This window comes from Sinocyclocheilus grahami, unplaced genomic scaffold (assembly GCF_001515645.1).
Source record: "Sinocyclocheilus grahami isolate Dianchi unplaced genomic scaffold, SAMN03320097.WGS_v1.1 scaffold1646.1, whole genome shotgun sequence".
NCBI lineage: Eukaryota > Metazoa > Chordata > Actinopteri > Cypriniformes > Cyprinidae > Sinocyclocheilus > Sinocyclocheilus grahami.
The window spans coordinates 125,405-141,530 of record NW_015506825.1 but is presented as its reverse complement, the minus strand read 5'-3'; positions in this window follow the sequence as shown (position 1 = coordinate 141,530).

Below are 16,126 nucleotides of genomic sequence, written 5' to 3'. Positions count from 1 at the left end.
CCATCAATATTACCTGTTGCCATTGTCTGACCCTCGCCTGTTTCTGACCATTCTAATGAATAAAGCTTTGCAAATGGATCCGCACGTCTCTCGTCCCTGTCGCCTCGTTACAGTGTATGTGACCAAAAATGCAAATTCTGAATGGATTATAGGCTATATAGCCTAGAAACAACACAAAGAACACTGCCTTTATAATCACTAAAAAGCTGTCCCTAGGCACGTCCTGATTTTGCTGAGTTGCACGTGTTCCTAGGTCAACATATTTTCTTCACCCTGGAAGAACATTTTAATCCAAAAATGTAGTCTTGACCAGTCTTAATTTTGACAAATTGATTTAGTTCTAGTCATAGTCTTTTGACTAAAATGCAATTTAGTTTTAGTCATATTTTAGTCATCTGAATTGTTTTAGTCGACTGAATCTACAGTAAATTTAGTCGGCTAAAATCTAATGGGTTTAGTTACAGTGCATTTATTAAGCATTTCTCTAAAATTTCCAAACTCATTATATAGGTTTGATATTAAGGTTTTATCTTGATAGACACTGATTTAACTGCGGTGACACATGCCTTTTATGTTAAAATGAGAACCACTTCTCATAAAGAACATGGTCTTCTTTTTAATGAAATACCAGTGGTTATATAGGCTAATTATGCATTCTTTATAATAACTTGATTACCATATTCTTCATTCTTTCAAGCAGACATATTTATTTCTATAAATACATTTAGATTAATCTTTAGGGCTACTAAAGTTTTAGCAACTAAATTAGGCTGCTGTCCCTTTTAAATCGAATGCACAGCTGCAATGGATGCAATGTACTAATACATGTTCTTCCTACTGTTTGTTCACTTAAGACGTAATCAACTGTGTTTAAGTGAATACTCATCAAAACAGACAATTCGACATCATTTTGTGTGTAATTCTCCGTTCATGCGACGCGACGTGCAGCAAGTGTATGCTACCTTATGTCCCGCTGGTTCATATGTACGCATCTAACCTCCGAACCACGCAGCCGATTCGTTCTGAATGAATCTCTTCCCAAATCGTCCCTCCCTAACATTTTCGTCTCATTTTTTTTCGTTGACGAAAATGTCAATAGATTTACGTCATAGTTTTTGTCATTCAAATATAGTTTTAGTTCGTTATCGTCTCGTTGTCATCGGTGGAAAAAAATGAACTGTAATGTTGATGAAAGTTATGATAAATTATTCGTCAACGAAATTAACACTAATTAATTTAATCACATTTTTGTTCCAGGGTCAACAAAGATGTTGATCCAGGAACTTGGTAAAATCAAGTTGACTGAATCTACAGTAAATTTAGTCGGCTAAAATCTAATGGGTTTAGTTACAGTGCATTTATTAAGCATTTCTCTAAAATTTCCAAACTCATTATATAGGTTTGATATTAAGGTTTTATCTTGATAGACACTGATTTAACTGCGGTGACACATGCCTTTTATGTTAAAATGAGAACCACTTCTCATAAAGAACATGGTCTTCTTTTTAATGAAATACCAGTGGTTATATAGGCTAATTATGCATTCTTTATAATAACTTGATTACCATATTCTTCATTCTTTCAAGCAGACATATTTATTTCTATAAATACATTTAGATTAATCTTTAGGGCTACTAAAGTTTTAGCAACTAAATTAGGCTGCTGTCCCTTTTAAATCGAATGCACAGCTGCAATGGATGCAATGTACTAATACATGTTCTTCCTACTGTTTGTTCACTTAAGACGTAATCAACTGTGTTTAAGTGAATACTCATCAAAACAGACAATTCGACATCATTTTGTGTGTAATTCTCCGTTCATGCGACGCGACGTGCAGCAAGTGTATGCTACCTTATGTCCCGCTGGTTCATATGTACGCATCTAACCTCCGAACCACGCAGCCGATTCGTTCTGAATGAATCTCTTCCCAAATCGTCCCTCCCTAACATTTTCGTCTCATTTTTTTTCGTTGACGAAAATGTCAATAGATTTACGTCATAGTTTTTGTCATTCAAATATAGTTTTAGTTCGTTATCGTCTCGTTGTCATCGGTGGAAAAAAATGAACTGTAATGTTGATGAAAGTTATGATAAATTATTCGTCAACGAAATTAACACTAATTAATTTAATCACATTTTTGTTCCAGGGTCAACAAAGATGTTGATCCAGGAACTTGGTAAAATCAAGTTCTGCCTGTCCCTAGTCTTCTCAGCACCATTTTGCCAATATGATCGTAAATGGATAATATCTCGAGTTTTTATGTAGAAGCTTAGTCATTCCCAAGCACCCACAGGATTGGCGCCAATGTTCACAGCATACAACAATCAAATTAGAACCGGCAGAAATGTTTTGATATCACTTGTACCCTACCTGATAGGGGGAAAAAATCCAGTCTTTCACCCTGCCTGTGTCAATTTGAGTCTTGTTAAAGATTTAAATCCCTGCTGCCATGATGCTTCTGTTGGTCATGGATTATGGAAAGTGAAACTTAAATCTATAGGGGTAATTGGATTTATTCACGCACGTTAAAAATATTTATTAAAAGCTTCTTTCTTTTCAGATTCTTATTTACAGCATTATCATAATAGGCTGGATCTTAACTTATTGGGAGAAAACCGGTAGTTCTATGCGTAATCAGACATTGAGCACCCCATATAGCCAAAATGGCATGATCATAACACCCCGCGGATATTTGACTGTGAGATTTGTATCAAATCAGGCTCCTCCTATCGAAGCATCAAATCTTCCACTATTCAGGGTCACCCCTACAAACTACAGTGGAATATGAAACCCTAAACTGTCTCCATCGCCACAGTGAGTCATGACACAAACACACTCCATCTGTGCAGCCATTCCTTCCCGTCACCGTAGCGCCATTTTGGAGAATATTCACTGAACGCAAACAGCATATGCTATTCTGTGTCAGCTGCATCACACGGATACAACGTATTAATTCAAATCAAAGCCTAGGTACAACGTAGGAAACATATCCGTGTGGCACAGCTGACACAGAATAGCATACGCTGTTTGCGTTCAGTGAATATTCTCCAAAATGGCGCTACGGTGACGGGGAGGAGACTAATTGTTGAATAGAGTTGTTATTTTTGTTTTCTTTGCATACAAAAAGTATTCTCGTAGCTTCGTAAAAGTACGGTTGAACCCGTGATGTAACATGGATTATTTTACCAATCTCCTTGCTACGTTTCTGGACCTTGATCGTGGTATTTACACTGCTGTCTATGGAGAGTCAGAGAGCTCTCAGAATGCATCAAAAATATCTTAATTTGTGTTCTGAAGATGAACGGAGGTCTTACGGGTTTGGAACGACATGAGGGTGAGTAATTAATCACATAATTGTCATTTTGGGGTGGAGTAACCCTTTGAGGAGAAGTGATATTACAACATCAGCAACCACAGACATTTATAGTAGACTCCCTCTAAAACAGGAAGTTCTCAAACTTCTGAACAGGGCTTGTGTTGTGCTGAATGGCTGCACAGATGGAGTGTGTTTGTGTGACGTGACTCACTTTGGTGATGGAATAGTGGTTAGCAGTGTTGTAAACTCTTGGCAACTTTTCAGACTACCCTAGCAGGTTTTTAAAAATGTATTTGGCAACTTTTAGCAACTTTTGCAAAGTGACTCAAATAATTTAAAAAAGCCATGAATTTTTCCTCTTAACCACACAAAAATAAACTACTATTGAACAGCTAGCCAGCCTAGCAGGACATCAACTGGTAGAGAATTGGAGAGAGGTGCCTAGCAGCACACATCACATGTGAATCAAGTTGCTAGTTGCTATCTATCTATATGTATGTATGTCTGTCCGTCTGTCTGTCTATCAAAATGCAATATGTAATTTAAAAAATACAGGTAAAATGCTGGTAAAAATAATCATATTAAAAAATAATATTAACACAGTACACTGTCTTATTTTTATGGACATTCCTTAGAGTGTAGCATTTAACTTTCTATCAATACACTGCTTAAAACTATAATTGTTAACAATGTGTAGGTTTACTAGTTAATAACAAATAAATTGTAATGGATTATGCATAGTAAGTAGATCATGGTTTCTGTACTGATGAGGACTAATTTATTAACTTCATCTTCAAGACTTGTAAAACATCCTCGTTTGCACACCACATACCTGTATTTGGGTGCTTTAGTTGCTAAACTTAATTGTAAGAAACTTATCAGGTCATGGTGTTAATGTTTTAACTGACTGAAGTTATGATTACTGACTTAGATATTTGAATATGTTGAGTGTATTTTCATTCTGGCCTGGTATTCTGCCGATTTGTGCTACACTTAGGGTTGCCACCTGTACCTTAAATTACGGAATCGTCCCGTATTTAAAGGTAAAATGATGCGTGTTGTAGCGTCTCGACCAATCTGACACACTATTTTTTTATTTGATTTAACAAATCAATTATTCATTAGATTAACAAATCGTCACAGTCCCCTCACTCAATAAACTGGATGCCAGGATTTCTGCAAACACCAGGCCCCCTGGTCACCATGACAACTAATCATCATATCACTGGTTTTATGACACCCCAGGAATGTGAGTAGAATAACCCACTCTTTGTCCCCATATTCATTGTTTGCTCATAACCGGAGTCACTAATCATGCAGATTTACGCTACAAGCTTTGTAGAATTGTACAGTAAGAAAGTTATTTCCCTTAACCAGGAAATTAACGTTCTTAGAATTGACAAGACAGTTGACCCTGAGAGGTCAACTAAATATCTACAGCGGATCTAAAATATGAATAATTAATTATAACTAGTTATGGTTAATTATTCATATTTCCTGTTGTGAGCTGAGTCGCTACAGTGTTATGTCGTGGGTTCGTGTAGTGAGATTAAGAACACACAGGAGAGCTGTCAGACATCCATGCATTTTTACTCTACCGTTAGACCCTCATCAAGAACACACCCAATTATTGAACATGCCCTCTTAAACACACATACCATTCAACTGGTATGCTACATCCCCCTTAAGATTCTATGTAGAACATTACTGCATCAAAAAAACATAACATTCTGTTATTCATGTTTTAAAACATAAATGTTTTACAAACCTGCAGGTTACGTGTTGTGTGTGTGCATGTATATTACATACACTGTAAAAAAATAAGTGTAATTTTAACTGTAAAATTTTGTAAAAACGCCACGGAAAAAAACTGTTAATAGGTTAACAGTAAGTTCCCGTACTATATACAGGGGAAAACTGTAAAATATCTAACCAGACGTTTCATGAAATTGTACAGTAAAATGCTGTTCATTTGACAGTTTTTAGAAGTAAAAATAACAAATAAATGTACAATTTTCAGTCAAAAACTGTAAACTGATATTCCCAGAATTCCCTGCATGACACTCCACATTTGAAAGTATTTTGTTTAAATAATCATGTTTTTTAAATAGTTTTTTTTGTTAGTTATGTATATTTGGGCTTTATGTTACATCTTCTGCTGTTTAGTGAAAGTTTTATGCATTATTTAAGTATCATGTGTGTTACCATGATGGTGTTTGCATGAATGACTGGGGAAGTCATGGCCTAATGGTTAGAGCGTTGGACTCGTAACCCAAAGGTTGTGGGTTTGAGTCTCGTACCGGCAGGGATTGTAGGTGGGGGGAGTGAATGTATAGTGCTCTCTCCACCTTCAATGCCACAACTGAGGTGCCCTTGAGCAAGGCACCGAACCCCCAACTGCTCCCTGGGTGCCGCAGCATAAAATGAGCACTAATTCCAAGTATGGGTCACCATACTTGGCCACATGTCACGTCACGTCACATCACTCTGTGCACCTTCTATATATTAGCGAAGCTACTTGTGATGAGCTTTTGATTTTTGATTTTTCTTTTACCACCTGCATTATTATGGTGGTTGTCAGTATGTTAAAGGTACAAAACCGATTTTAATAGCAGTGTGCATTGTTGAATTTACTGGTTTACATTAAAATTTTCTTGTTTGTAAATTACAGTTTTATACTGTAAAATTTGCAGTTTTTGGCCGTAAATGTGTTTACAGTTTTTCTACACAGCTGTCAAAATTATTTTGTAAAAACTACAGATTTATTTTACAGTGTATATACAGTATATATGAATATGAGCATCAGAATTTAATCAAATAAATATCAGTATCTGCAAAAACTTTATATTGTTACTCAGTTTAACTCTGAATAAAATTTAAATGTGTTTTCCTCCATATTCTCAATTTATCAGACTACATGAGCCATAAAAGCAAATGTTTTGTAATATTTTATCTAAAGGTGTTTGTTACGGCCGGCTCGTGGCTGCAACAAACAAAGGAACCATCCACCAAAAATCTCAAAGTAACAACCAAAGTTTATTACATAATTCTAAGGGATTCACAAAATATACCATGAGATTAAGCGGCAATTTGAAAAGTCAGAGAATACGGCAAACGACAGATCCCGTCAAGCGAGGTGTTAAAGCTGCTCTTATTGAGTTAGATGTTCTTATATGTGAATCAGAGAGCCCTTTAGATGTTATTGGAGTTCAGGATCAAGGAGAAAGGAATGTTTCTGTTTGTACTACGGTACCTCTTACATTTGAACAACAGAAACAATTGTTGCTTTTAGAAGTGGAGAAGAGTAGAATATCTCAGGAGGTTGAATTGCATAAGTTGGATATTGAAGCTCAGAGGTTTGCTCTGATCAGAGAAGGTAAATTGTGTTACCACAATGAGAGTTTGTAATCTCCAATAGACAATCCAGGTCTTAGAGTTTTTGATGTAGCGCGTGCTCTTCACCTCATGCCAAAATTTGATGAGAATGATTTGGATGCGTTCTTTACCTTGTTTGAGCGGTTGGTAGATCTTATGGGGTGGGAAGATTCTGAGCAAACACTTCTTTTACAGTGTGTATTATGTGGTAATGCTCAAAAAGCCTACTCCACTCCCAGTGTAAAACACCGTCAGGTTTATAGTAAAGTTAAAAAAGAGGTTGTGTTGAAGGCCTATGAATTGGTTTCCGGAGGCTTACAGGCAGCAGTTTCGTTCTTTATGAAAAGGTGTGCACCAGTCGTTTACTGAGTTCGCAAGACAGTTGAGGATTCAGTTTGATCGTTGGTACTCTGTTTCACAAGCAGTTGATTTTTGTTCTCTATATGAGTTGTTGCTGCTGGAACAGTTTAAAAATACTTTACCTGAAGATCAGGCTGTTTTTGTAACTGAGCGAGACATTCAGAATGCAGAAGCCGCTGCTGTCCTTGCAGATAAATATGTTTTGACCCATAGGGATGTTAAAAAAAACAAACCATGGCATTGTTCTAATAGCTCAGTGGAGAGTGTTCCTGTAGAGACTCATTTTTGTTTGACTGGGAAAGTGAAGACTGAGAAGAAATCAAGAGGTTTGTTTGACAACAGTGATCAGTGTGCTTATTGTTTTAACACAAATAACTATTTATAAAGAGTGTGTTAATTATAAAGGTGTTTCTAATTATAAAGCGTGTTTGGTCTAGGGGTATGATTTTCACTTCGGGTGCGAGAGGTCCCGGGTTCAAATCCCGGACGAGCCCCCATTTGTTACGGCCGGCTCGTGGCCACAACAAACAAAGGAACCATCCACCAAAAATCTCAAAGTAACAACCAAAGTTTAATACATAATTCTAAGGGATTCACAAAATATACCATGACATTAAGCATCAATTTGAAAAGTCAGAGAATATGGCAAACGACAGATCCTGTCAAGCGAGGCAATCCAACACCAGGTGGAGATGATGTCACTTCTCCACACGCCCTCCTCTCATGCTGGTAACCGGAATACTTATATCTCCTGCCACCTAGAGAACAAGAAAAAACAACACAAAAAACAAGAAAAATAAACAAATAAATTAACACCCTTACACCATAATACCTCCCCCCTTAAAAGAGAGGATCCTTGCAAAGGACCTCCAGTACTGTGCCTTCTCAATCTGATTTCCCCCCTCGCAACTCCAATAGCAGCAACTCTGGATATACAGTGGGGAAAAAAAGTATTTAGTCAGCCACCAATTGTGCAAGTTCTCCCACTTAAAAAGATGAGAGAGGCCTGTAATTTTCATCATAGGTATACCTCAACTATGAGAGACAAAATGAGAAAAAAAATCCAGAAAATCACATTGTAGGATTTTTAAAGAATTTATTTGCAAATTATGGTGGAAAATAAGTATTTGGTCAATAACAAAATTTCATCTCAATACTTTGTTATATACCCTTTGTTGGCAATGACAGAGGTCAAACGTTTTCTGTAAGTCTTCACAAGGTTTTCACACACTGTTGCTGGTATTTTGGCCCATTCCTCCATGCAGATCTCCTCTAGAGCAGTAATGTTTTGGGGCAGTCGCTGGGCAACACGGATTTTCAACTCCCTCCAAAGATTTTCTATGGGGTTGAGATCTGGAGACTGGCTAGGCCACTCCAGGACCTTGAAATGCTTCTTACGAAGCCACTCCTTCATTGCCCGGGCGGTGTGTTTGGGATCATTGTCATGCTGAAAGACCCAGCCACATTTCATCTTCAATGTGTCTCTCATAGTTGAGGTATACCTATGATGAAAATTACAGGCCTCTCTCATCTTTTTAAGTGGGAGAACTTGCACAATTGGTGGCTGACTAAATACTTTTTTGCCCCACTGTAGCTAGGAAGAACCACAGTCACAATAAGGGAGAACAGAGCACAAATACCTCAACTAAATCAGTCACAAAGACTCTCACACAGGGCACGAGATAAAGAATCAGCCAGCACGTTCTCTACACCCTTGATGTGTCGAATCTCCAAAGGAAAGGGTTGTAAAAAGAGAGACCATCGAATAAGACGCTGGTTTGGGCTCTGCAAAGAGTGCAAAAAGGTAAGTGGATTGTGGTCTGAAAATAACACAATTGAAAACTTTCTACTTGTTAAATAAATAAAAAAAACTGCAAAGCCCAAATCAAAGCCAAAGCCTCCTTTTCAATGGTGGAATAATGCAACTGGTGAGACTTGAATTTCCTGGAAAAATAACAAACTGGTCTTTCAATACCGTGTAAATCAATTTGTAACAGTACCGCTCCAGCTCCAACATGACTGGCATCTACCTGGATTTGAAAAGAATGTCCAATGCGTGGGGCAGCCAACACAGGTGCCATGCTAAGTAGCAACTTCACATTTTCAAAAGCTTGTTTACACGGCAAGGACCACTCAAATGTCACATTCTTCTTCAGCAAATCAGTCAGAGGGGCTACCACTGAAGAAAAATTTGGGCAAAAATTCCTGTAATAGCCCACCATACCCAAAAACCGCATAAGCTCTCGTTTAGTGTTGGGTGGAGGAAACGTATTGATTGCCAAGTCCTTTGCCCACACTGGACGTACCTTACCCTGCCCAACTACCTTCCCCAGATAGGTCACAGTCGCCTTGGCGAACTCACACTTCGCCTAGTTAACCGTGAGCCTAGCCTCCGCCAAAGCGCTCAAAAAGTGATCTAATACGTAAAAGATGATGCTCCCACGCATCACTATTTACAGCCACATCATCTAAATAGACAGCACATTCATCTAACCCAGAAGTTACATGGTTCATCAAGCGCTGAAAAGTAGCGAGTGCATTTCGAAGGCCAAAACTCATAACCGAGTAAGAATATAGCCCAGAAGGGGTAATAAAAGAAGCAATCTCTTGTGCACGAGTTGTTAACGGCATTTGCCAATATTGTTTTCAGTAGATCACTGAATCTACACAATCTTCCATTCGGGCAAAGAAAAAGATTCTGGTTTTGTTACATTATTTACCTTCCTATAGTCAGTACAAAAGTGATACGTCCCATCTGGCTTCCTCACTGATAAACAAGGTGATGCCCAACTTGAGAAAGACGGTTTAGCGATGTTATTTTTGATCATATGTTTAATTTCCGACTCAAGATATTGTTGCTTATCCAAAGAAACACAATAAAAACGCTGACGTATTGGTGTTGTATTACCAACATCTATATCGTGCTCTATCAAATGAGTGCATTAAGGAGAATCTGAAAACAACATACGAAAATCTGAAATCAAAGCTAGCAACTCAGCTCTCTGAGGAAAAGGCAGATGTTGCACAAAATCCTCCAAGTTATTTAAAACTTCAGAATTATTTAGTCGGGGCAAAGTGTGAGTATGCCAAGGCGACTGTGACCTATCTGGGGAAGGTAGTTGAGCAGGGTAAGGTACGTCCAGTCTGGGCAAAGGTCTTGGCAATCAATAAGTTTCCTCCACCCAACACTAAACGAGAGCTTATGCAGGAATTATTACAGGAATTTTTGCCCAACATACCATCCCCAGGTTCTTTAACATCCTCTGCAACTTCCACCAGAGGAGAAGCCACAGCTACTGCTACTGAGTAAAAAGGTTTTAGCAAGTTTACATGATACAACTGTGAACGTTGCTTTCATTTAGGAGTTGAAATCAGATAGTTCTGATCTGAAACTTGACGAATAACCTTACATGGACCAGAAAACTTTGCACAGAATGGAGAAGCAGGAAGAGGCAACAGGGCCATCACCTGATCACCTGGGACTCTGTTTTTCGATCAAACAACTGCTTCATCTTCTTCTGTTTACTCAACATATTCTCCTTAGCCATTTGACCAGCTAAGAATAACCGATGTCTAAAACCATCCACATAATTTAACAAACTCTGAGGTGGATTGGGCCCCCCCGCCCCCTTTAGTCCATCATTAAGAACAGCCAGTGGTCCACGCACTTTATGACTACAGACCAATTCATTGGGACTAAACCCTAGACTATCCTGAACCACCTTCCGAGCCGCCAACAATAACCAGGGCAGCCCTTCCTCCCAGTCACCCTTTAACTACACACAATAAGCCCGTAGTAGAGACTTCAAAGTTTGGTGGAACCGCTCCAAAGCACCCTGACTTTGTGGTTGATAGGCAGTAGAATAGTTTTGCTTCACACCAAGCTGCTGCAAGACTTCCTGAAACATATGAGACGTACAATTTGATCCCTGGTCGCTTTGAATAACCCTAGGAATCCCAAAAACAGAAATAAACTGTGTCAAAGCTTTAACAATAGAACAAGTAGTAATTGAATGGAAAGGATAGGCAGCAGGATACCTAGTATTTTGACACATTAGAGTAAGAAGATACACACTTCCTGACTTAGAAGGGGGTAACAGACCCACACAATAGATTATCAGATGCTGAAATGGTGAACCAATCACTGGTATAGGATATAGTGGGGCCGGTTTTAAACACTGGTTCGGCTTTCCTGTGATCTGGCAGGTTGGGCAGGTCTTAATAAAGTTCTTAACATCTTTTTTTATTCGAGGCCAATAAAAATAGTGCAACAGATGATTGTAGGTCTTGTTGACCCCAAAATGCCCTGCAAGGTCCCCATGTGCCGTACATAGCACAGTATTTACTTGTAATCCAATTCCTTTTATCAATACCTTATTTCCTGTACTGGAACTCTCTGAAAAGGGCAAAACAGATTCTAAAATAAAGGTCTCTGAAGCACCAGTGTCTCTGAGAATTTTAACTGGAACCTTCTCATCACTTCCAACCAGAGACACCAGACCATCTGAAACAAAAGGAGCATAGCCCAATTTTTCTTCAATACCTAACCCTGAATTTCCCTGAACGGTGTTAAAACCTCAACCACTGAAGAAGCAGCAAGAGCAGATTTTGGTTCTAAGTTAGAACGGTTCAGTTTTGCTTTGAGCGCTGGACAATCTTTTTTCCAGTCAGTTTGATCACTGTTGTCAAACGAACCTCTTGATTTCTTCTCTGTCTTCACTTTCCCAGGCATACAAAAATGAGTCTCTACGGGAACACTCTCCACTGAGCTATTAGAACGACACCATGGTTTGTTTTTTTTAACATCCCTATGGGTCAAAACATATTCATCTGCAAGAACAGCAGCGGCTTCTGCATTCTGAATGTCTCGCTCAGTTACAAAAACAGCCTGATCTTCAGGTAAAGTATTTTTAAACTGTTCCAGCAGCAACAACTCATATAGAGAACAAAAATCAACTCCTTGTGAAACAGAGCACCAACGATCAAACTGAATCCTCAACTGTCTTGCGAACTCAGTAAACGACTGGTGCACACCTTTTCATAAAGACCGAAACTGTTGCCTGTAAGCCTCCGGAAACCAATTCATAGGCCTTCAACACAACCTCTTTTTTAACTTTACTATAAACCTGACTGTCTTTTACACTGGGAGTGGAGTAGGCTTTTTGAGCTTTACCACATAATACACACTGTAAAAGAAGTGTTTGCTCAGAATCTTCCCACCCCATAAGATCTACCAACCGCTCAAACAAGGTAAAGAACGCATCCAAATCATTCTCATCAAATTTTGGCATGAGGTGAAGAGCACGCGCTACATCAAAAACTTTAAGAACTGGATTGTCTATTGGAGATTGCAAACTCTCATTGTGGTAAAACAATTTACCTTCTCTAATCAGAGCAAACCTCTGAGCTTCAATATCCAACTTATGCAATTCAACCTCCTGAGATATTCTACTCTTCTCCACTTCTAAAAGCAACAATTGTTTCTGTTGTTCAAATGTAAGAGGTACCATAGTATAAACAGAAACATTCCTTTCTCCTTGATCCTGAACTCCAATAACATCTAAAGGGCTCTCTGATTCACATATAAGAACACCTAACTCAATAAGAGCAGCTTTAACAACAAGCCCCACTCCTTCTTTTAAACTTTTGTCTTTAGTGGTAAGATTGATTTCAAACCTTTCTGCTACTTCTAACAACTGTTTTTTAGAAAGCTTATTATAGCCTTCCTCAGTGGGACTTCCAAGGAATTCATCTACTGTAATCATCTTTAAAAAGTACAATTACCACCCTCTAGAAAATATTTTTCTCTTCAAACTTCTCACATTTAGTGACGTCCCCCCCCCACCTACACACCACACTACCTCAACCCTAGGTTTCGTGCTTCAACCAATACCTAAGTGACTTTAAGCACTCGAATACCGACAGTGCCGACCCCTCTCAGACAAACCAAAGAGGGACGATATCAGCGGCAATGCCCAGTGTCAGCACAAAAACAACAAACTAAAATAATGAGTCAACACGAGCGTTGCTTCAGCCTAACAAGGGGGAAAGTCACAAAATATGAGAAGACAAAAATTAACTTAGCCTTGCAATAATCTCACGCAATTTTAACGGAGATTAACAAACGTTCATTACATAACAGGCTATTATAAACAACCTTAGTACATGTACCACAAAACTAGATCTCAACTGCCCTTTATACTCTAACAATGCATATCGCACTCCAAACATATGGTAAAGTTTATTAACTCACCTACCTCACTTTCCTCCCACGGTAAAAGTAAATGAAAGACAAGAAAAAAAATGTTTACCACACACAATTTCAAAGGCAGTGACTATCCAAGTTACCTATCAATCTGTCGAAACAATCACCTACAAATAACATTTTAACACAAATAACTATTTATAAAGAGTGTGTTAATTATAAAGGTGTTTCTAATTATAAAGCGTGTTTGGTCTAGGGGTATGATTTTCACTTCGGGTGCGAGAGGTCCCGGGTTCAAATCCCGGACGAGCCCCCATTTGTTACGGCCGGCTCGTGGCCACAACAAACAAAGGAACCATCCACCAAAAATCTCAAAGTAACAACCAAAGTTTATTACATAATTCTAAGGAATTCACAAAATATACCATGACATTAAGCATCAATTTGAAAAGTCAGAGAATACGGCAAACGACAGATCCCGTCAAGTGAGGCAATCCAACACCAGGTGGAGATGATGTCACTTCTCCACACGCCCTTCTCTCATGCTGGTAACCGGAATACTTATATCTCCCGCTTCCTAATTGAAACAGGTGATCATTATCTCTCCTGCCACCTAGAGAACAAGAAAAGACAACACACAAAAAAAATAAACAAATAAATTTACACCCTTACACCATAATAGTGTTTTGTCATTACTTCTAATGTCAAGCTTTACACAGTTAAAACGGCCAGTTTTATAAGTTTCTGTGATTTGTCTGCCCTTAATTTTATTAGTTTATTCCGTGGTGAGGGACTGGCACACAGGAGGCAGCTCAGTAAGTCAAGAAACTCTTGAGGAGAAGCGATATAACAACATCAGCAGCCACAGACATTTACAGTACACTCGCTCTAAAACATTTTACAGATGTAGGCAAGGTATGTCTGGGAAACAGGAAATTCTCAAACTTATGAACAGGGCTTGTGTTGTGCTGAATGTCTGCTCAGATTGAGTGGGTTTTCTGTGATGTGAGTCACTGTGGCGATGGAATAGTGGTTAGCAGTGTTGCCAACTTAGCAATTTTGTTGCTAGTTTTGGCATCTTTTCAGACTACCCAAGTAACTTTTGAAAAGTGACTCAAATGAATAAAAAAGGCATGATTTTTTTCTTCTTAACCACAAAAAAGAAACAACTATTGAACAGCTAGCGAGTCAAGCCACACATCATCTGGTAGAGAATTGAAGAGAGGTGCCTAGCAGCACGCATCACATGTGAATCAAGTTGCTAACTGTTATCTATCTATCTGTATATCTGTCTGTATGTCTGTCTAAAATGCAATATGTAATTTAAAATACAGGTAAAATACTGGTTAAAAATTATCACATTAAAAAATCATATTACCATTCCTAAGAGTGTAGCATTGAACTTTCTACCAATACACTGCTTAAAACTATAATTGTTAATAATGTGTAGGTTTATTAGTTAATAACAAATAAATCGTACTAGGGCTGTAGCTATTGATTATTTTAGTAATCAAGTATTCTACAGATTATTCCATCGATTAATCGAGTAATCAGATATTAAGTCATTTTTCTTTATTAAAGAGCAATACTAAATATGCAAGAGATAATAAGATACACTGTAAAAAAAATTCTGTAGTTTTTACAAAATAATTTTGGCAGCTGTGGTTGCCAGAATAATTTTGTAAAAAATACAGAAAAACTGTAAACAGAAACTGTAAATTTTACAGTATAAAACTGTAATTTACAAACAAGAAAATTTGAATGTAAACCAGTAAATTCAATAATGCGCACTGCTATTAAAATCTGTTTTGTACCTTTAACATGCTGACAACCACCATAATAATGCAGGTGGTAAAAGAGAAAGCCACATGAAGAATCAAAGCTCATACACAAGTAGCTTCGGCACAAGCAGAAGTAAATACTAATATATAGAAGGTGCACAGAGTCATTCATGCAAACACAACACACCATCATGGTAACACACATGATACTTAAATAATGCATTCAACTTTCATAAAACAACAGAAGATGTAACATAAAGCACAAATATACATAACTAATAACAAAAACTATTAAAAAAACATGATTATTTAAACAAAATACTTTCAAATGTGGAGTGTCATGCAGGGAATTCTGGGAATATCAGTCTACAGTTTTTGACTGTAAATTATACATTGATTTGTTATTTTTACTTCTAAAAACTGTCAAATTAACAGCATTGTACTGTAAAATTACATGAAATGTCTGGTTAGATATTTGACAGTTTTTCCCTGTATATAGTACGGGAACTTACTGTTAACCTATTAACAGTTTTTATAAAATTTTACAGTTAAAATTACACTTATTTTTTACAGTGTAGCTCTCTTAAAATAAACAACTAATTTGTTTTCTTTTTAGAAAAATATAGTTTTCGTTTTATTGCTGAAATTGCATACATTAATAACCATGAAAAATAAACCCATTTAATGTATTTAATTCAAAATGAAAATACAAAAATAATAATTAAAATGTAAAATAAATAAATGAAAATACAAAAATCTATTTTACATTACTTTAAAAAAGGTAAACAGTACAAACTAAAACTAAAGCATAAATCAAAATAATAGTAATCAAACTTGTTTTTGATATTCTTCATATTCTGTGTGCGGGTCAGTTCACAGCAGTGACAGAAATTAATCTGTTCCAATAAGTTTAAATTGATTTTTACATTTTATGGGCATTTTTACCTTTATAAAACCTTTTTTTCTAAAAGTGTGCATCATCTTTTGAGTCAAATTCTTACATTTAATCAGTCAATTAGAATAAAAGACATTTGGGTTGTTACCAAAAAATGATATCAGTATCAAAATTCATCTTTGCAATGCAGAGGA